This window comes from Danio rerio, chromosome 2 (assembly GCF_052040795.2).
Source record: "Danio rerio strain M-AB ecotype USA chromosome 2, GRCz13ab, whole genome shotgun sequence".
NCBI lineage: Eukaryota > Metazoa > Chordata > Actinopteri > Cypriniformes > Danionidae > Danio > Danio rerio.
The window spans coordinates 41,829,552-41,853,847 of record NC_141022.1 but is presented as its reverse complement, the minus strand read 5'-3'; the positions used below and the strand labels follow the sequence as shown (position 1 = coordinate 41,853,847).

General features: G+C 36.3%; 1 protein-coding gene across 7 annotated transcripts in view; it reads right to left on the bottom strand.

Annotated features, from left to right (window-relative positions):
* Positions 1-11,142, bottom strand: part of cdh24b (cadherin 24, type 2b) — a 267,633-nt gene extending 256,491 nt beyond the window's left edge. For 3 of the 7 annotated variants that reach the window (XR_015477390.1, XM_087238461.1, NM_001442447.1), the window contains 2 exon segments: positions 11,062-11,142; positions 8,247-8,353 (listed from right to left, as the gene is read on the bottom strand). The gene's annotated coding sequence lies outside the window, so the exon portion shown is untranslated. 7 annotated transcript variants of the gene reach the window in all.
* Positions 11,143-24,296: the final 13,154 nt, after the last annotated feature.

Here is a 24,296-nt window from a genome sequence, read left to right as displayed (position 1 = left end):
TGAACAGAATGTTGTTGTGCACTTGAAAGCGTCTTTAGGGGCTATTTTAGATTAGATAGCTAAAATATTAAAAGCTCATAAAAAATAAAAGACATTTTAAAATGGATATTTTAGAAACAAAATATCAAACTAAAAAGCCTTACATCTATCCCTGCTAATATGTCATCTCTAGTTAGATAACTAAGCCGCAGTATCACTTTATTATGTTTCTAAATGTAAGTGAATGTATTTTCACATCCCTCCGCACATCACATTTGAAGACAAGGTGGTTTTTTTTTTACAAAATAGTGTATACTGATGACACTTAAACTGCTCGTTTTTACAACCAAACCAATTCCTAATCAAACAATGCAAGAATACATTTTACCTCAAAGTATAACTATAAAATAGATCTGAATGCTGTTTATGTTGCAATAGAATTTCTTATAGGGCAGAACATTTACAACATTAGTCCTACTTGTACCAACCAGACATACAACTCAAACGTGACAGATTTCTTCTCATCAGAATTCATTTTGCATTGAGAAGATTTTATTTCAATACTCCGCTTCTCTGTTTTGTGTTTACGGAACTCATAAACTCTCTTGTCTAATTCTATCCCTGCCAGCAGCTGCAACTGCTGACAAACTCATCTGTCATTTGACAGTGTAAGTGTGTACATGGGATACATTGTGCCTTAGGGCTCCGAATGTTAACTATTTGCGCTTAGGGCTCGTTTTTAACATTTCACTGCATTTAAAGACATTATCTGGGTTCTGTACAAGCTCAATCCACAACATTTGTGGTGTAATTACCACATTTTCCCTCTTCCTTTTTCCTACAGGGTCAATGGGGCCAATTTTTTAAAAATAGGTTAAGCTTATCATTTTATCAAAGCACCAACATAAATTGTAAATCCTTTATTTTTGAGCTGTTAATAGACTGTTGATATGATGTTGCATTTTCACTGTAACACATGAAAATGTAATTAGCATTGATGTCACAATCGCCAGCGGTGTTGTTATCAACCCTGGAGATGCATGCCGTTAAGCCTGCAGAGCTACAACTCCCAGAACTTTTTGCACCCATCAACTTATTAAAGTTATATATAGGTGATGTCTATGTGTACATGTTCAATGAAGTGTATTTGTGTATTAAGTGTATGTGTTGTCCTCAAAGTCTTTGATGGTTGGCATTATCTCTGAAAAAAATGTCCAACAAATCCACGTCATTTATTCATTCATTTTCCTTCGGCTTGGTCTCATTATTTATCAGGAGTCGCCACAGCGGAATGAACCAATCTTTTTTTGCATCATCAATATGTGCAACCAACTTTTTAAATGAAAGGTAGGACAATCTGGCAAGGTTGGACAAATTGAAAGAGCATTGGAGTCCCGGAAAAACAGAACACAAAATTGCCAACTGACTCAGCTAGGACTTGAACCAGCAACCTTCTTGCTTTGAAGCAACTGTGCTAACCACTGAGCCACTGTACTGCCACCAAATCCAAGTCATGAAGAAAAAATATAATTCATAATTTCATATATAATATATACCACTATATGGAGATATGTTTCCAACAGAGAAGATAAATCTATATCTAACACTATTTCTATTTTACTAGGAGTTGTCTTTCTTCAGTTATGCTGTCACAACATAGCATGTACAGTTCAAAACAACAGTAAAAGAATTGATAAAAATATAATATTTTCTCTTATAATTTCTCTTCAAACTACATTATTTTTCTTCAAAATAGTGTTTTTTCAACAACAAAAAAACATTTTTACAGCCTTTTTGTCCTAACTATCCTAATATACCAATATTATAGTTGTTTAGGATTTCAGGTGATACATCGTCATAGACAGCTGTAAAATTAAATGCTATTTTCCACAGAAAAAAAATAGCAAGCAATTTTTATTCCATATAATTCATAGTAAAACTAAGCTTAACAAATTAGCGCCATTCACTTCCATTCAAAGTGCATTGCTCTAATGCTATTTTAAAATAAAGCAAGAGTGTGAAAACAAATTTTTTGTTAATTAAATTACGCCACCAGTCAACTGAGCTTAACTTGTATCAAACCTGTAATATATATTTTTAAAGAGTTGAATCATGCTCGAGAACACACACTTATCCGCTGGCTCCTTGAGGCATAAGACTGATGAGAAAAAAAAATCTTCAAAGCCATAAACTGAGGCCTGCTCTGTTCGTTTGATGTGGAGATAATGATTAAGGTACATAGGGAGACAACATTTTCTATTCGACTGCAAATTGGAAAGAGTTGGAGGATGGAGGTCTGTAACTCAACACAAGGTGAGGAAAGATCATCGTCAGGGTCACTGCAAGTTTGGCTCATAGAGTCAAATGTGACATAATTGGGACTTCAGGCGCTGGTGAAGACTGGATGGCGAAGTTATTATATGCTTGTTGTATTTGAAATGCTTGAGCCGTAACTAGCGTTCGACCTCAACACGAGGAAAAAAACTGAAATAGACATTTTTTCTCTTTTCTATTTTCTAATAAGACCGGCTAAATTGGTGGTAACTCAGTTATGCTCATGACTGCTCTGGGTTTCTGTAGGAGGACAGCGAGCAACTGACAGCAAGAAAACAGGATGAAGTTCACCCGTCCTTCGATTGGAGCCAAAATGGCAACCGAAAATGACATTTCGCATTTAAAATTCTCCATCGGCGGTCAGGCAGCCATCTCGCAGGTTATTTGTGCTCTTCCACAGAGGCAGTGCATGTCTGTGTGAGGGGGAATACATCTGTCTGTCTGTCTGTCTAATAAAGCGGATGCCAGTCCATGTGCCATTGCACGTTCATCCTCTGCTTCGGGCCCTCCACAGCTATCAGTCTATCATTGTCATACAATAATTCTGCATGTAATACCCGTCTGAATCCCACAGAAACTGACATACTGTGTCTGCGGTTAAACCCACTCAACGTGCTGTAGAACAGGCCAATTTAGCACAGGAATAAGCCAATTATCTTCCAAGAGTGGGCAAATTTACAATAGGATTTTCACAATTCCTGTTGGACGTCTGTGTCAGGGGTTGGGCTCCAACACATTAGTCTCCTTCATGACCACACGCGTTTTCCCATGCAAAAAAAAAATCTCAGTTTTGCATGCTCGCGGAGAGAGAGAGGGTTCAGCCTAATGCAACATCACACGCTTGCATACATAGTCTAGAGCAGATTACACGCCATTAAAGAGATAATGATAGTACAAGCGGTGGTGGGAAAATAGACACTGATGGAGCTTCTGTGATGTCCACGTTTTTAATGGCAAGAAAGCACAGCTATCTTCTGGGTTAAAAGGATATGCTGTGTTTAGTGCAAGTGTTATTGCACCCCAAAATGAAAAGTCTCTCATCATTTGCTCACTCTTATGTTGCTCCAAACCCATACGGCTTTTGTTCATCTGTAAAATCCAACTGAAGATATGATAGAGTAATATGACAAACTTATTTAATTTGGGCTTTTATTCACACATAAACTGTTCAGCATTAAAATTTGATAATGAAAGCTCAAGCATGTTTATTTGCTAAAGCATGCTTATTATGAGGTTCATTCTTGTGTCACGAAGCACATTTGAGCTTTTGCATGAGCCAATCATGTCTGTTCTTGAACGTCAAGCAGATATGGTTGAGATACTGTTTATTCTTCCTGATGAATATTTACATGTGGATAAATGTCTAAATTTATCCTTTTCGTAATAAAAAGTGTTGGATTAAACTGTTTGAAGGGTTCAGATTCAAAAACCTCTCAGTGCCATCTGAAATTTCCTTCTAAAATGAACATTTTTTCAGCCTGCTTTGTTTATGTTCAGTTATTTTACATTAAAGGCCATGAAAATAACCTATTATTTTCCATACACGTGAAATTACTGAACATGCACAAAGGAGCCTGGAAAAAAATGCTAATTTTAGAAGAAAATCTCTGATGGCACACAAAGGTTTTTGCATCTGAACTCTTCATTTCATCTCTTTATGGCCAAGTGTCTTTTAGTGGAGCTCTTTCTTTTTTCTTAAGATGAACAAATTTCTTATAGGTTGACAACAAAAGATTTTCATGTCGGGGGAACAAAATTTTTTAACTCAGAACAAATGGCATACTGTCGACAATATTAAAAATTTCTGATATTCATTAAACATAAAACAAAAAGTTCAGTAGTACAGCCATAAAAAAAATCAACAATAATGACATTAAGATGATTTTAGTGTTTAAGAAAACTGCTTAAAAGGTCTGTGAACTTCCATCCAATTTTTTTGCTGACTTCTATTGTTGCCATTCAAATGCAATGTTTATTCATTCATTTTCTTGTCGGCTTAGTCCCTTTATTAATCTGGGGTCGCCAAAGTGGAATGAATCCCCAACTTATACAGCACATTTTTACGCAGCAGATGCCCTTCCAGCCGCAACCCATCTCTGGGAAACATCAACACACACTCATTCACACACACACTCATACACTAAGGACAACATGCAAACTCCACACAGAAACGCCAAATGAGCTGAGGCTCGAACCAGCTACCCAGCGACCTTCTTGCTGTGAGGCGACAGCACTACCTACTGCGCCACTACGTCGCCCAATGCAATGTTAGAAACCCAAAACAACTGTAAAAAAAAAAAAAAAAGGCATACAGTTTTTGAGGTCAAATAGTACAACAGTTTTAACAGAATAATTAATCAGCACTTTCATAAAACTTTAAGCTTTAAATTTGTACTTTTAAAAGCCCCAAATCTGGTCTTAATCTTAATTTATGCTTTTTTATAAAAAAATTTTTAAAAACTCAAGTCTCTTTTTCACAAATATTTGTGGTAATCAAAATTATGCTACAAAATCTGCTGCCTTATCTTAACCGGGAACATTCCTTCAAGATCTGTGTAGCCTTTGTGTCAAAAAAGATTGTGAAATCAATTGAATTATAATACACCACCAAAAGAGACAATGCTTCCCGCTTGGTAGAGCAGCTGATGTTTGAGAGCTGTATTACAGAGTGGCACTAATCATAGTGTAGGATTTATAGTTGTCATTCAAATGTTTGTCTGACTGTTGGAATGGCACCAACCAATCAACCAGATCATTCTTATTCTCAGCCCCAGTGCGATAAGGCTATATATCAAACTGAGATAAAGTACTAGTAGATTAATCAATCCACATTCTATACCTGCATTTTCTTTTGTCAGTCACAAAGGACTGCTGGAGCCTTCTTGCAGATAAATAAATGGGAGAAACCACAGCACTCAATATTTGAGGTAAAGACATAAAATTTATGATACTATTGTTGCCAGATTTTATTGCTGATTTTATGTTATTGAGACACAAACAATTTTGTAGATTCTTTTTTTTCCTCATTCAAGCAGACAGAGTTGTATTAATCACAAACAAAATAGCTGCCTGGGGCCGTTGCCAAGATGGCTGCCAGTGAACTGACTGGCCTTGAAAGGGATTTAGCTACAATAAAATGATACCTGGGATCCAAGACCAACAGTTAGGCTAGAGAAATTCTTACATAATCAGACACTACAGTAGTGTCACTTTCAAAGCTGAACTGAGAATGCCTTTTAAAGTCTAATTACAATATCAGAACTGAATTTAAATGAGAATGTTTTCTGTTTCTTTTTTTATTCAGAGTTTGCACATTTAGAACACGCAATTGCAATTGAAGTTAAACAGTAAAAATTATACTTTTAAATTCAAAGAAATTCCTAGTATTTTTAAAACACATGGGCTGCGCCTGAAATCATTAACTCCCATACTATATAGTACACTAAAAGCAGCCAAGTATTATGTACAAATTCATAGAATTCGAGAAACAGTATGCAAGAAGTACCCGGATGACCTACCACCTCTGGCAAGATTCTGAAGTGTGCATCGGATGGACACTACGCTATCCCATGATGCCCTGTAGAGAAGTCATGAATTGGAGTGAAGCAACGCAACTGATGCGGGTAGGTCACGTGATCATGACAAAATGACGGATGTAGTACTTCAAAGTTCCATTTACACTACTCTCATTCATACTGTATAGAACGTACTTTTTTAACGGTCGAATAGTCAATTTAAATTCAAATGCAGTACCTACTGAGTAGTAGGCAATTCCGGACACAGCCCTAGTTGAATTATGCCTTAAATTTTTAAAATGTCTGACAGGGAGATTAAGGATGGATGGATGGACGGATGGATGGATGGATGGATGGATGGATGGATGGATGTGAAAAGAGGGAGAGAGGGAGGAAGGGAGGGAGGGAGGCAGGGATGGATGGATGGATGGATAGATAGGGAGGGGTTGATGGATGGATGGATGGATGGATGGATGGATGGATGGATGGATGGATGGATGACTGGACTGAGTGAGAGAGGGTTGGATGGATGGCTGGATGGATGGATGGATGGATGGATGTGAATGGAGAGAGAGAGGGAGGGAGGGAGGCAGGGATGGATGGATGGATAGATAGGGAGGGATTGATGGATGGATGGATGGATGGATGGATGGATGGATGGATGGATGGATGGACTGAGTGAGAGAGGGTTGGATGGATGGATGGATGGATGGATGGATGGACTGAGTGAGAGAGGGTTGAAAAGATGGATGGATGGATGTGAAAGGAGGGAGGGAGGGAGGGATGGATGGATGGATGGATAGGGAGGGGTTGTTGGATGGATGGATGGATGGATGGATGGGTGTGAATTGAGGGAGAGATGGAGGAAAGGAGGGAGGGAGGTAGGGATGGATGGATGGATGGATGGATGGATGGATGGATGGATGGATGGATGGATGGATGGAGAGGGGTTGATGGATGGATGGATGGATGGATGGAGGGATGGGGAGGGATTGATGGATGAATGGATTTAAATTCTGTCTAGTTATTTGAAAAGATTACAACTCTTATTGTTCAATGAATCATTCTTAGTACAAAGAAAAGTATGTAAAATATGAAAAAAAAATTTAAATCAATTTACATATTTCATTTGCCTTTATGATTAGGTCAATTATGATTAGGGAATAAATTGGTAAGATTTCATTTGTAGTGGCGAGTATAGACAAGCAGTGTCAATAGCTCTTAAAGCAATACTTTATTATTCACTTTAATAGCATGCAACAGTCTCACTTACTGCCTATCTGTGGAGACCACTTCCAGCCTTTGGCGCAAGAATCCCAAATAATCCCAAAATATTCATAAAACAGTAAAAGAATAAAATAAAAAAGCGTTTGAAGTGCATCACGATAATAAGCAGACTCTTGCTCAACCAGAACATGAGCTTTTTACTTAGCATTTCAGTAAGCCCTCTAAACTCAAAGAGATCGAAGGCATCACCTTATTGCTCACTTCGCCTGTTTCTTTCTCATGGTGAGCCAAGGAGTTTATTATCCTGAGTCACATTAGCAAACAGCAAAGGCACTCTAATTCTTTTAGCAAATGTTTTCAATATCTGAGAAAAGGTTTTTAGTTAGCAGACTATGTTGCACTTAAGAACACACAAAAAGCTACAACATATCCTTGACACGTAAGACCCCAAAGGACATCAAGTTTTGACATAATTTCGAACAAAATCAGCCAAAATGAAGCTTTTTTTAAATCTTATTTTAAAAGTTTGAAACATCTCAAAGACATTTGAACTAGCATTGCTTTGTTTAGTCCATCAAGGACAGATCTACCTATGAGTAACAACATAAACACAGCTGATGGATATAACAAATCAAAGCTGTAATGCAATTACATTCACTTTCAGTGACTGAACTGCAGAACTGCTAAAAACATATCTACATATAATCAGATACTTTATTAAACTGCTGTTGTCTCACCAGTCATTTTGCTACTAACTTATTTTGTTATTATAGACCATTTCAATGTGGTCATTTCATTGGGCCATGAACATTTTCTGCTTGTTATCAAACTATTTCATAACTGTAACAAGAGGCAATTCAATCATAACTTAAGGGTAAAACAGCTATCATAACATTATTTATATTAATATGTGGCTCGTTTCTGAATCCTGGAAGCTATAGAAATTAAAAATGATAAACAGAAAATATGTTGTGGCCATTGTTTTTGTTTACATCCCTCAACATAGTCTGCAGAGCTATTTGAAACTTCTATTTACCCTTAAGTGAAACACAAAAACTTTTGTTACAGCATACAACGGGCTTAAATGCCATGTCAGAACAATTCAGAACAACCTGTTAGCAACTAAAGAGACAAATTGCATGATACTAATCTGAATGGTAAAGAGGGCCCAACGTTAGCTTTAATACTCACTTTAACTTGGTCTCTGAGGGCCTCTCATCTGATAAAGCTTGTCGACTTCATTTTGCTCAATGGCCTGCTGTAGACGGCAGCTCTTTAGAGGAGCAACTGGCTCTTTTCTGTGAAAACAGAAACACTTGCTTTCCTATTTGCTCTGGTTGCATAGTTGTTTCATTATTGGCCCTTTTCTCAAATTACAACATCAAATGTTTTACATTTAGGTCTAAACGTACACACATTTACACTCACCGTTCCTCACTTCTCCTCATCCTGTTTTTGTCCTCCTTTCATTTGCTCATCACGGCATCTATTGTAAATTAAAGTAATGCCTTGGGCTGTGAGTCACAGTCTTGCCGGTGACAATGCCAGTATTTCTCTACTGCCGTTTCCTTGCAAAGGAACCCTTTGTCCAACATAAGTCATTGAGCCAATGTCTTGTGTTTATTTCAACATGGATGCCTTCTCATATTCCCCTCATACCGTCTTCTCTATTTCTCTCCTGGTAAATGCAAGAGCTCCTTGGGTGTAAACAATTACAAGCTTATTGCTGACACAGATTGCTGGAGTCGTGTTAAATAAAATCAGAGGAGTGTTCACCCGAACCACAAGCTGCCTCCTGCCTGGCCCATTTTGTAACACTGATCCTCCCCTTGCTGAAGCTTAGCCAAGCTGAAAGGGTTTTGTGCATCACAAAAAAAGAAATTCTGCATATGCGCTTAAAACAACAACAAAAATCAATTTGTAAAAATCAAAGGGGAAAAAAGCATTTAGTTTCAAGACCTACACAGTCCATTCCTGTCCAAGAAAGCGCCAAATTAAAATTAAGAAAGGTGTGTATATGAACATCATTAGCCCAGAATCCCACAAAAAACACAGTTGGAGTGCGAAGGGTCATACATTTTTGTTTGGCCCTTCTTTACACTTCTTCTCCTCAAGTGGGTTTTTATACAAGTGTTTCTGAGAGAATTTTTGCCTCTGCTTATTATTTTCCTTGGCCCAGAGTGTGACAAGGGACAAATTCCTTTCAACTCATCTAGCGTTCCAAGTAATGATGAAGAAGCCTGAAAGTTGATTTGGGAGGCCTGGCGGTGTTGCAACACTCCCCAAATCTCGACGTCTCACAAATATTTCAAGTGCTACAAGCCATTAGCTTGTATACCCTCAGCGGTTTCAACTCACACAACATAAAAACATTAGAAAAACAACCCAAGTTCAAACCCCAATACAAAGTCATTTCCTAGTCCAATTCCCCTCTCTCCTTTCCAATGATTTCCTGTCTGTCCCCCTACTGTCCTATCTAAATAATAGCCAAAATAGCCCAAAGATATAACATGTTGTGGCACTTTAAAGACATTGCCTCACATTTTGAAATATTCATATAGGTCCGTTCATTTAAAGGTGTATAAAATGTCTTTTCTGCCTCAAGTGATAACAAACAGAATTGCACTCCCTTTCGTTTGCCATTGGTCTGACTAACCTACAGATTATTTGATTAGTTCGGTCAAATGTCTTGTTTCTTGCTGGATGCTTAAATAGTGTACATCCTATACACTAACTTATTTACACTAACTACAAATAGGTGAGACTTACTACAGCTGAAGCATCTGTAAAATGTCGATGTATTAAAGTCACAAAACAATAACAGCAGGTGTACTTAGTTATTTAGCGATAAGTGATCAATCAGCCTTTTGTTGCTATATGGACCCCTGACTAACTTGTCATTAACTTTTGTGGTTGAAATGCAAGTTAGCGAAACGTATAGATACATTTAAATGCTATATTAAAAGAATACTAAGATTCGTGACTACAATAATACATTTGACACCCTTTCGGAGAGGGGTTGGGCTTTAACTTGGGAGGTCAGATCTTGAAAGCGCAGTCACATCAAACACATACAGGTAAACTAGCAGGCTACTTTATACAAAGCCCACGGATGATGAAAGAAGCAGCAAATCTACCTACGACCAAGAGCAATCAATGCAAGCAATACAAACATACCGAAGACAGCGTCTGTCCTACTAAAAAGGGCATTCGCAGTGTTTGGGGAAACACATGGCACGAGCAGCGGAGCGTACGATCCAGCCTTGACGCCGCGCGCGCGCTCACTCGCTCACGCGGAGCCAGACTCACTTTGCGCCTAAACACATTATTAGCGATTCAAATGAGTGCCATCACTGAAGCCGTCATTGGGGAAGGACTAACCGTTTAATATTTGCCCCGCGAACACCGGGGTGTCGGTAAACGTGTCTGCCGCTGCCCCGCGAATCCCCGAACGGCGACAGACAGACAGAAGCGCGCGCACCATCTGCTCCAACTCCTCGCGTGCTCAGTCATGTGGAAGGTCCGCGTCTCCCAAGAGTGAGTCCCGTATTTAATAACTCATATACTGGTATTTTTCAAATCCACTGTTTGTATTGGAAGCAGCACAGCGTGTATTACCCAGTTAGTCTGTACTAGAGTACACACCAGAGTTTTTGGACATTGTCAACGAGGAGCATCCCTATAGTTTCTGTTGACAATGTGTTGAATGATACAGTGTATACATTGCTTCTTTATCCAACAAGCGGACTTTATGTTGACATTTAAACGACTCTTTCTTCACATACACATAGATTTATAGCTCAAATAATTTATAAATAAAAAAAACAATACATATATAATTCCAAAATATTTGCAAATAAATCCATACGGCGCACTGGTCTCGTTATTCCCCAATCTTCAGAGACTAAAATATGAAGGAGACAGAAGCTGTGCCTTTGATAACACGCGGTAAATTCATCCCGAGTGATTACAGAAAATAATAATAATATTTTAAATAATGTTTTACCTTTTGATGTCGATCTTTATGCGTGGAGTTTCTTTCCTCCGCTCAGTGAGTCTGTCGGTGTTCAATGACAAGCACTGAGTCAAATATGAACAGGGCAAACGCTGTTATCGCATCTCTCTCTCTCTCTCTCTCTCTCTCTCTCTCTCTCTCTCTCTCTCTCTCTCTCCCATAATAAAACGACTGTTTTAAAATCCCTCATCACGTACTCACTCTCCCTCGCTCTCAGCAGTCTGCAGCCTATCACAACAATCATGACAACTATCTCTTACAGAAATCCCATGCATAATAGAAAATAAATTCCTATAATTTTACAATCATCACAATTTACACCATCATTACTCCTCTATTATAGTAATAGACCATCGTGTTAGTGCAGTCCTCTGCATTTCCCCCTGTACATTTCAATAATTTCCTCGTAGGCAAGACATCACAACAGAAACATTATGTGAGTCCAATATTAAAAAGACTATCTGTCCCTCCTCCATCATAGAAGCAGAACAGAGCCAGTCAAAGCTTAAATGGTCGTATTTATCCACCCGGGAATGACTGTTTTCTTTCTTTTTGGTGTTGCTGCCAAGGCTTCCTTTGAAAGTGTGTATGAGTGTTTGTGTATCTGTTGGGCTTTGAAGGGCACTGTTTAAAAAAAAAAAGTGGTGGAGTTTATGACCCACGTCGTCCTTCAGCTTCAGTATCGCTTATTTAAAAAGACCCTATAACTTCTGCATTACCCTGTAATATAAATTTCAATGTTTTCTAACACTTCTGCTTAAAGGATGGTTCACTTGAAAATTAACATTTGCTGATAATTTACTCACCCTTAGGCTATTTCCGAGATGTAGGTGAGGGATTATTTTCCTTCAGCAAAATATTAAAGAAGATTTTTAGCTAAAATCATGGTGCATGGCTTATAACGTTCATAAAATGCATTTCAAGAGCCACCTGTACTTTCAGTATTAAAAAACATATACACAAGGCAAAACTCTTGTCATCAATCCCAGTTTTAAGAGCAATAAATAATAAATTTACTTCTAGTTGATTATTTGGAAAAGTGGCAGAAGGTAGATTTTTTTTATTAATCATCTGTTGAACTGCATCCCAATCATCACAAATACTGCAGAAGACCTATTAGAATCTGCATGGACCCAATATTCTCACAAAATCAGTCAAGTTTGGTGAAGGAAAAATCATGGTTTGGGGTTACATTGAGTGTGGCGGTGTGAGAGAGATCTGCAGAGTGTATGGCAACATCAACAGCTTGAATTATTAAGACATTTGTGCTGCCCATTACATTACAAACCACAGGAGAGGCCAGCAGAATAGTACTCCTCATACTTCAGCCTCCACAATGTTCCTGAAACAAAAGAAGTCAAGGTGCTCCTGGATTGGCCAGCCCAGGCGCCAAACATTAACATTATTGAGCATGTCTGGGGTAAGATGGAGGAGGAATTGAAGATGAATCCAAAGAATCTTGATGAACTCTGGGAGTCCTGCAAGAATGTTTTCTTTGCCATTCCAGATGACTTTATTAATCATTTAAATAAATATTATTTAAGTCATTGCAGAGATATATGGATGGAAGTCTTTCTTCAGGCTTTGTATTCTATACTGTACATTATTTCTGTTAAGTGACAAGACTTTTATCTAAGCAAAGTCAGACCTTACTGTCCTGATTTAATAATAAAAATCAAGGCATGTTTATATTTTATTTAGGAAGGTGTAATCTAAAGTCCTTTGCTTTTTATAAAAGCCACTTCTGATACCAAACGATCAACTAGAAGTCAAGTTATTTTTTGTTGTTCCTACAACTTGGATAGACAACAAGACTTTTGTCAGGTAGTGTACAGGCAAAAGAACATATGCATAGCTCCTGACAATACATTGAGGATAAGGGTGTCAAGGGTGGATTAACGGAAACAATCAGGGATGGGCAGTATTTATGATACATGTATTTCAAATACGTATTTAAATACAGAATAGAATTTTGTAATAGAGTTATTTTGATAGAGTTTATGAAAATGGGTGAATATTTTGTATCAAAATACTTAAGTGTCTTGTATTTTTGTATTTTAAAACACTGTAAAATACTTTGTAAAAAGTCTACATGATGACATCATAAAATGCAATGCATTATGGAATAAAATAATAGTCATTAAGAACAGGATGTGGAGCCTTCAGCACATAATCATTCTCAGTATCAGTGCTGCAGGTGGAAATGCTGAGGATGTTTTGAAATATTAAACACCTAAATATTGTGCACTGGTGTTTACTAAAGGGGGACAAATGGGACTCTTCCAGTTATAGAAGGACTGAAAAAAAATCTTAGGGGAATAAGTAAACTGCACAAATAATAGTAGTTTTGGATTGATTGCTGATGTGATGCCAATAAAATAAGACAAACAACATACAAATAAGTCCTACAGTAGTGATTCCTACAATACTTCATTCTATTTCAAATGCCAGTGGCTGATTTGCAGATGTAGTGAACTGTTAATGAAGAGATGTCAAAGTGGTACAATAGACACAAATATTTAATAACACTCCAGTCTATACAGACTGGTCAAAAACTCCAGACTCCAGTTACACTGCAGCAGCAGGATGTATATGATGACTTTAACTGCAAAAACAGATAACTCCATTTTTCAGAGATCTCATGTTTTATTTTGTGCATTGAAGAGTACAATTGCAAAAACATGATTTATGGAATGACTAAAACTGGAGATTTTAGTTGTTTGAGAAATCATGTTTTTACGTTAGGTATTGAAGATTTCAGTTGCTAAAAAACAAAATTTATTGACAAAAATAAATAATATAACATTTTCATATACCACCCTATAAAATATGGTGGTATATATATAAAATATAAGATGAGAAGATATATAGTACTATATTCCAGCTCATCGTCTGCATTACATGGTTTTTACAGTGATTAAAGATAGGACTTTCTGTATGAAATTTGTACAAAATTTAAGCTTAAATAAAAGTTTAATGTGGAAAAGATTGATTGAATTGATTGATCAAATTAATCTATTAATGAAAGGTTTGCGAAGAAATGTCATGCTTCCTTGTAAAAGTATTTTGTAGGTTTTTTTTTTAATACAAAATACTGTATTTTATGTTGATACTTGTTGTGGCTGCTGTATTTTGTAGTTTATTTTGATACCCATAAAATTGAGGTATTGGGTATTTTATTTTAAAATATATTTCAATGTATTTTTTGCCCATCCCTGGTAACAATGTTATAAATAACGCTCAGTTTCTTGCACAAATTTCATTCTTCACTTCATAAGACTTGTATCGTATTCTGTATCTCAAATATCAAAGTATCATCAAGAACCACAGACTTTTAAAGTGCCAATAGCCCTTGGATTTTATGACTCACCATGCATGGAGCAATTTTTTCAGTTGAAAAGTCTTTAATGTTTTACTAACATAAAAAAAAGGCCAAAGAAACATTGCAGCACTTTGACTTTCAGTATTTAGGCAATAAAAATGGTGTGAATCACATCTTATTTGTGATATTGCAATGAAATCTGTAAAATTAGCTATTTTTTGTGGGGAAAGAATTGCATTGTGACCTGACATGGTAATTATACTGATAAACTTAGTTCAAGCAAAAATGAAAATTCTGTCATTAATTACTCACCCTTGTGTTATTCCAATTCCCTGAGACCTTCATTTGTTTTCGGGACATAAATGATATAAATGACAAATTAAGATATTTTGATGAAATCTGAGAGTTCCCTCATTCTCCATAAAAAGCAATACTGGAGAGATGTTCAATGTCCAAATAACCAAACATAATTATACGAATCATACTGTAATCATACGAAGGTCCAAGAACACTTTTGTGTGCCAAAAAGAAAAGAAAAAAGACTTTATTTACCAATGTCTTCTCTTCTACATCAAGTCAGGGTATGCAATTACTAGCAATTATTTTGGATTTTGAATGTCTCAGAACCATTGTTTTATATGGAGGGTCACAGAGGTTTCAGATTTCATCTAAAATAACTTAGTTTGTATTCTAAGGATGCACTCAGGGGACTGGAGTGATATTAGAGTGAGTAATTAATAACAAAATTTTATTTTTTAAATGAACTAACAAGTTTATTTAAGTTTTTTTTTTTTTTACGTTTTAAATGTTACGTTTACGGTTTTTTTTTTTTTACGTTTTAAATGAAAACAAAGTTTCCATATATATATATATATATAAATATATATATATATATATATATATATATATATATATATATATATATATATGAGAAATGACACAGAGAGACACACATAGTATAAATGTGTGCAGTATGAATAACAGTGCCATCTATTGTCACTGTCATGTATGCCATCAGTTGTGTCACTGTCAATCATAAATTCTCTCTTTTGTCCTCATGGGATAGCAGAGTGATCAGACAATTGTGCATCTCATAGTCTCACCCTAAGTCACTCATCTACAAAATGATCACTGTCTAACTTTTCAAAATGTTTATATGACTAAAGGGTCTTTATTAGTCTACATTAAAGTCTGTACTTTATGTAATTCCAATTAGAGTGGGGGTGGGGTTTTCTTTTAAAAAAAAGTTTTAAACTAACCTTTTAATTTAAACTCTTGGCAAGAGGGAAATGGTTAAAAAGATTTATGGCTGAAGCTGTCAAACTGACATAAACAAAGTAGGACCATTATTTTAAATGTGAAGCAAACGGTCAGATTTTGATTAAAGATTATTAAAACAAAAAGTGGATTAACCTGCATTGATAAATAATTAATCTGAAGAATAATAATGTGCACTAGCAAAATAAACATTGCAAATTTGGATTTCACACAGATTTATATCTGAAGACTACATTCATTCATTCATTCATTCATTCATATTCTTCTCCTAGTCCAGTCTACATATTAGTTCTTAAAAAGTACAAAGTACCTTGTGAAAAGTTGAGTGACCGCTTTTGTACCATTAATTCTGAGACAGTATAATATGGAATTATGTATGGTGGCCGAGAGAGCTGAACATGCTGCAGTTTAAGAAAACACATGCAATTACAATAAACAGCAGCAAATTGAAAAAAAGATCTTCATCTGTTTGACAGCACAGATGCTGTAAATCCTAACAACGCATACATATATATTTTTTAAAGCGAGCTGCATTTTCTCACAACACTTTCAAATTACTTGGTAAGTAGTCGGACCCGCCTATTTAGGTTATGGTTATTTAGGCTAATAAAATACAAAAGACAAGGGAATAAGGATGTTAAAATAAACTAACAAAAAACACATACACAGCGACGTCTTTCACATTTTTGGATCCCCTTGAAAAATATCCATTGTGTTCCTTTGTCTTTGCAAGTGTTGTGAGAAAATGCAGCGCATTTTTGTAATTTGTTTGCACTACACTAGATGTGTATACATTGTGAGGATTTGCAGCAGGTGTGCTGTCAAAAGGATGAAGATCTTCTCTTAATTGTGTTTTTTTTGTAACTGCGTGTTGTCTTAAATTGCAGCACATTAAGCTCTCTCGACCACCTTAAGTATGCATGTTTGGGCACAGGAAATGATTTTTGCCATCAAAATGACAATAGCTGAACACTGATAAATGTGACCATACCAAATAAATATAGATATTTTTAATAAAACATCTTGTATGTTCTGCAGTCATAAAGGTTTGGGGAAAAATGAAGGACACCAAATGATGACAGAATTTTCATTTTTGGGTGAACTATCCCCTCATGTACGAGAAAGCAATGAGAGTGGGAAAAAATCAGCCGAGCTAGTTATTTTCAAGAAAATTCTGACAACACAAAAAAGCACAGACAGACTTACAGCCAAGAAAACACGAGGCAAAAATTGCTGATATCTCCCGTCCTCCGTCTCCGACGAGCATGTTGTCTCTCTCCACCTGTCTACCTGTAGTTGTCAACGACAATACTGAGGCTTTGCCCATAAGGCATCCTCGCCTTGATCTCCTGCTGACATTTACCATTTGAAGTCCTGTCCTAAGCAGCAGACAATAACACAAACACGCTGACTCCCTCCGCATTTGTGGCGGCGTGTGGGTGTGTGGACGTGTTTGATCCGGGGACGGTTTGTTGTTGAGAGGGCGATGCATTCAAAAAGTTTCGTGCTAGTGAGGGGTGAGGAGGATTATTTGCGTTTGAGCGGCGGGTAGTAAATAATAAATGTGCTGGTGCGGACCTCTGTGAAATATTTTCCTCCTATTTTCCTTCCTTTCCAGCTGTTATCATGCCCTCATCGGATCTGTTACTCTACCGACCGCTGATCTAATATTGAACAGTCAGAAAGGAATGGGGAAACCCGCTTAGAGGAGATTTCATTGAACTCGACACACTTAAACACAATAACCTGTCTCTTGACCCTTTGCAGTTCCCGAACGAGGCTGATGGCAGAAGCGCCAGAGGTTAGAGCGTCAAATTCCTTCACGCTGTAAAAACGTTTCCACCTGCTTCAGCTAACAAAACGTAAAGGGTTAGTTCATCCAGAAATGAAAATTCAGTCATCATTTACTCAACCTCCACTTGTTCCAAATGGAGTTTCTTTCTTCTGTTGAACACAAAAGAATATATTTTGAAGAATGTTGGAAATTGACTCAATGACTAGTTTCATCATCTTCTTTTGTGAAGCTAATAAATGTTTGAAAGCCCTGAGAAAATGGTGAGTAAATTGTCATTTTTTCGGCGAACAGAATTCAATCACCACATAGAGATCTGTGGGAAATCAGCACCTACTTACATTTACAGTTATATAAGTTCAAAATTTATATTTGGATTTCACAAATATACAATAATGTTATACATGCAACATATATTTTGTGAAATTCCAAAAGTGGCCTCTTCATTTGCATATATATATATATACTCTTATGCCTCCTCACACTTCTTTATTACTCTGGTCACATAGAGCGACAGCAGATCAATAAACTCACTACAGTTTGACAGATATTGCAGCTGTTGGTCAACATAATGTACTCTTGAGGCTTTTTGAGGTGAGAATGTAGATGTTCAGATTGCAACTATGCAGTTAATTTATAAGGATAGTACCTATTTTAAATATTTATAATTTCAGAAATACAGCTTCGGCATCCATCAGCCTATCTTTCCCATAAGATGTCGACAAAGACTGCATAATAAGTCTTTAGAAGAGGAAAAACTCAGCGAAATTTCAAACTACAGCAGATCCAATCATTATAAAACAGGTAAGTACAATCTAAGTTGATCTCTCTCTTTTGTATGTTGTAGTGCTGTATTTATACAATAGTCTGGTAGGGTTTAGTGTTTCGGGTAGAGTTTGCTTTGCTTTGGATTTTTCAGGGTTAATTATTGTGATATCCCGATTGTAACAGAGAAATACTGTATAATCTCCAAAATCACCTATTTTGTCATCATTTTAGACATTAAGCTAGTGAATCATTCAAATACTAGCTCTAAAATGACTTAGGTAAAGTAGCAACGGTTTCTGCTGTTCTGAAGTCAGCGGCATATGAGAAGAGATGAAAAGTGGAAGAAAGTAGTTCCTCTTACAAAATGATTTTTAGACTCTCTGTGTATGATCTTCTTTTTTATATACACAATTATGTCATCAAAGTGTAGTTTAAATGCAATATCACACTCGTAGCAGTGCAATATATCTGTATATCGCCACTTGTTGGGGACGCCTCTCTCTTTCTGATGTGTACTTTCTTTTTAAGAATGTTCCAAACAGTTGTTTTGGCCATGCCTAATGTTTTTGCTATCTCTCTGATGTTTTTTTTTTTTTTCAGCCTAATGAAGGCTTGCTTGACTGATAGCGATAGCTCTTTGGATCTCATCTTGAGAGTAACAGATTCCAAATGCAAATAGCACACATGAAATGAACTCTGGACCTTTTATCTGCTCATTGCAATTAGGATAATGAATGAATAACACACACCTGGCCATGGAACAGTTTAAAAGCCAATAGTACAATTACTTTTGGATCCTTAACAAGTGGGAGGCACGAGCAAACTGTTTTAAAGCTGCGGTCACACTAGAGCTTATAGTATGCATGCAAAATTCTGTAGTGCAGCGCTGCGAAAAGGGGCAGGATTAAACAAGATAATTAGACATTTAAAAAAGCGAGCGATTGGTCAATGTTTTACATTGCTGTCCAGAGAGGTCATGTTTTGATCCTTGATTGGTCTCACGCAGTCAAGTGATGCGATTTCACAGGTCAGAGTCAGAACTTTCAGCAAACTGCAAAACTTGCCACATGACCTTGCATTTCCGGTCTGACGCATTTACGTGCATATGAATGGAAGTCTATGAGGAGAAAAGTCCAGTGTGACCGCAACTTAATTCCTACAGCATTCACCTGATTTGGATGTAAATACTCTCAAATAAAAGTTAAAGTAAAGCACATATTGTTCTTTTACGTCAAACCCATTGTGTTGATGTATAGAGCTAAAACTGTTAGATTTATGTAAAGTCCAAATATGGACTTACATGTAATATCACAAGCGTAATTTGCATATTTTCCATGTATCATATTTTCATATGAGTTTCTAATAACTTAAAGTTGTTGAATTGGTTTGATGAGTTAAAGTATTGTTCCCTTCAGTAGTTCTTGTAAAGTCATAGTGCTTCTGTATTCTTATTTTACATTTTTCTTGTAGGAAGGTGGGAAAAGTTACATGCCTAAAGTAATACAAGCAATTTTCCAAAGCTATAAAATGTTTTGCCTATTATCTGCCACACAATCAGTTCATGGTAATGAACAGCGCTGGTAATCATCATTAACTGTGCCAAGAGAATAATCCAGACAAGAAGATTTTACAGTTGTTTAGCTAAATATTTAGAGATGGAGACAGATGGAAAGTGGAAACCATAAAAAAAATTTAATGGCTGAAATGTATTATATACTCCAGAAGTCACATCTTTGTAATGAGACTGCCTTGATCTCTTGTTCTCACCATGTGAGACCATTTTACTCAAATTAGCTGCTAAAGACAGCACGTATGTATCGCCATCGTCCTCAAAAGAGGCTTATTTTTTCTCTGGGTTTACAGGCTGCCTTGCTAATATGCTCTATCTTGCGCGGCTGGCAGGCCAAGAGGGGTGCAATTTAAGGTGTATTCAAGACTTTGGCTGCCTAGAATAAATTGGTATCTATTTTCCTGACATCTGGTCTTTTAGAAAGATCATTACTTTGATCTTTTTATACTTTACCACAAGAGCGGGTTCTGAGACTTGTTACTCAGCATACTGTCGTTTCATTCCCTTAACACATTCTCACTTCCCTACTTTCTCCATCTGTCCATTCTCTCACCATTTCCAGACCCTGATTCGCACATTTTCTGCAGAAGTATATGTAAGTAAATTAAAGGAATATTTCATCTGAAAATGAACATCGCTTTTTCAGCCTCCAGTCAAAACGAAACCCGTGTGAGTTTCTTTTTTTAAGCACAGAGGTCAGACTGCTCACAGATCATCAGATTATTTGTTGTTGCTGATTATGTAAGAGTTGTGTTGCATCTTTCTAAGGAGATTCACCTTGTCAGTCACCTTTAGCTCGCTTACCGTGGGTTTTATGGCAATATTCTCAGTAAAGCTGCTTAGTAGCAATATATGGGTTATATTTATTAAAAACAAAAACATGTCAATAGAATTGGAATTTTCTGTCTTGAAAAAAACAATAGATTTAAAGGGATACACTGATTACTTAAAGAGATCTGTTTCTTTCTTCTGTTGAACACAGAACACTATACTTTGGTGAAAGCTGAAAATACTATTGTCTTCCATAGTGGGAAAAACAAATTCTATGGTTCTGGTTTCCAGCTTTCTTCAAAATATAATATTTTGTGTTCAACAGAAGAAAGAAACTCAGGTTTGAGAAAATTAAAGGCAGAGTATAAAGGTGTCCTGATCACCAGTGATCCAGGCTTGCAGATCACTGGTAAACATGCACCATCACCAAGACTACAAATCTGTCACCTTACAAACTACAAATCCTGTCATGCACCTCACACACACACCTGTTTCCGAAACTCTAATTATTATTACACCCACACAGCTGGTAGATGATCTAAGACACAGGCTGTTTCTCAATTCCAAGAATGCAGAGAATGGACTTGCGTTCTTTTGAAGACTGGTCTTGCCAGGTCACCCAAGAAGAACGAACTCCGGAGACCATGAGAAAACAGAACACTTCCTGTAAAAATGAGATGCTGGATTTTTCCTGATTGTCGCATGACCTTCATACGTTTTTAACTGAAAATTATTATTATTAATTATTATAGCATTTACACAGTGATTTATTGTTTTTCCTCTTTTCACAATATTTAGTATGCATAAAGACTTTACAAATATGCTTTGCACAATAAAAATAAAGCAGATTTTAATATAAATTTCAGAAAGTAAACACCCTTAATGTATTCATGCTTTTTTTTCATGCTAATGTTTGCTCTCACCGTTTTATTTAGGAAAACTCCTGAGGTTACTCAGTTATATCTCTGAACTTTAAAAATAAATCTATATAAAATGCTGCGCTTCCCACTTCCAGTCGCAATGACTTCTGGGACTTCTAGAGCGAGTTTGGTGCTCAAGTCTGTATCAGTGCATCCTCGATACCAAAAACCCATCCAGGAACTTTCATGCGTCCTCCGTTCTTGTGGTCTTGAGTTTTGAAACTGAACTTTGGCAGTTGATAATGATTTTACACAAGAACATAAGGACACAAGATTGCTAAAGAATGGATTTTGAGAAGCAGCCATGGAATATTTATACAGCTTATATTCCCATACACTTTGCTGAGTGTTGTTGGTTAATCCCTGTAACTTTATTCCTGTATCTAGTCTTTTCGTGTTTCTTCACCCTTACCTAGTTTTCGTTGTTTGCTGCCTGTATCGACTGTATTGCTTGTAACCTCGACTACGCTTCTGGATTTCCCTGTATGTACCCATTTGCTTAGATTATTGACCATTGCCTGTATGACGTTTCTAATTATAGCAAAACGTGGATCCTCAACTCCGTTGTGCTCCAACTCAATTTGTTACAACATGATAACAGAAAAGTAATTTTTTTTTCATTGAGTGATCTGTCTCTTTAATACAAAGTAAACATTTTCCAGATAATACCTTAATACCCTTTGGTACTATTTGGCTCATGTATAGTGAAAGTATTAAGGTCAGTTATTTACTACGAACATGTAGGTATTTATTTTTAACAGCATATGCAAACAACAGTGATGATTTTTAGAGTTCTGGGAAGGGCTGTAAAAATATTGTAGATATAGACATTATTTGTAAATATGACATTGACTTCTTTTAATGTCAAAATTTTGGCAGTTACTTTTATTGACATTCTTTAAAAAAAAATATATATATATATATAATATATATATAATATATATATATAATATATATATAAACAAAAATGTCAATAAAAGTTACTTTGCATCAACCTAATTATGTCATAGCAAAGATCAAAACGAAAATAACTGTGAATCACAAACCGTTGTAAACGGTCAATGTGTTGTCAATAATAAAAATGTTCTTTTACAGTGTTTAATCACTAAAATACATTTAAATTTACTATGATCACTCATACTTTAAAACATTTGCTGCGTTTGAAGAAATGGTGATACCTTTTTAGGATTATCAGCATGTTTCCTGTGCTAACAAAAACATGTCAAAACATGCTAAAAATGCCTATTTAGGGAAGTTTTATAAACTAATTTTGAGAGGAGCACTTGATATGATTGATCACAGCTGGTCTCTTATTCGCAATCGTCGATAAACCAATCAGATCAATCCAGGCCTAAATAGTCAATTTTCACCTTAATTCTCTTATCTTCGTTTTTGAAGAATCCCCTTCCACCCCATCTCCTCCTTTATCAGGGGAAGCTCGTCAGACCTAATCTCAGACCCCTTTTTATGCTAAAAGACCGGGCGGAAGCCCTGGGCTCAATTATCTCTGAGCTCAGGGTTCTCTCCTGGAACAGCATGCCAATCCTGCAAATAGTATCAAGCAATATCTAAGTGTGACTTGACCTTACGAAACAATGTAAAGACAAGAAGAAAATAATAATAAATAAAAAATGAATAAACAAAAAAGTCAATAATCAATAATTGAATGAAATCCATACCATAGTTTAAAATACTGCTAAAAGAGGCAACAAAGGCTAGAATGTTAAACAGATAATTGTTGAATTTGTCAGGTAAATTTCCAACTAGGACAGGAATGGCCAACGCTGTTCCTGGAGAGCCACCTTCCTGCAGATTTCAGTTGCTACCCATATCAAACTCCTGTAAAAGATCAAACTACTTATAAAAAACAGGATCAAAGTCCTGTTTCCCTAAACCCAACCAATATCGTTTTAAAAAGCACCGATTGACCTGCCCACCCACTTCGTTAAACCCAACCACAGTTTTAAAAGGCAATCCAGAAAAAGAAAAGCCCTCACCTGATTTTTACCACGTTGTAATATTTTTCCACATTCTCACCATTTATTACTCATTTATAAATTTTTTTTTTTTTGTCTTACCTGCTTTCTGGACAAACTGTTAACAACAGGAAAGCCATTTATATGGAGGTAATTGGTCAGCTGGTAAGCGGTAAAAAGAACGGCATCAAACCGCCTGTAGTGTTTGTTTTAAAGATGAAATGCAGCCATATGTAACTCTGGCTACATAATTTCTGATCTCCAGAAATGTGTATAGGGCTACATTTTCAGAATGAGCCCTGCATGTTGAATAACAAGTTTTAACTACATGTAATAAGCTTTAATTACAGCCACCTTGGTAATTACAGCCACATTGGCCATCTTACAGCTTACATTTAACACATAATGGTAAATTACTTGAATTAAATTAGCTTCTTGGTGTGATATAAATACAGTTTATATAATAATAATAATTATTATTATTATTATTATACTGTATATATAAAATATATATATAATATATATACAGCTGCTTGATTTCTATGATGGAAAAAGAATCATGGATTTAGATTTTGGAATGAAACGTAAGATGAGCAAATCATGCTGTATTTTGAGTGAACCGTGTCATTCCTTCAGTCATGTACTTGGCATTTTGCATGTTTTATATAACAGCTTGTCTGCCAGATTGTATATAGATGCGTGCCTGTTATTTTGTGTAATTTTACAAAGTACACACAACACAATTCACTATACTTCCCATGCTCACACCTGTGTCTCAGGAATATCTATACCGCAGGCCAGTCTGATGTTTTCATTCCCTCTCATATAT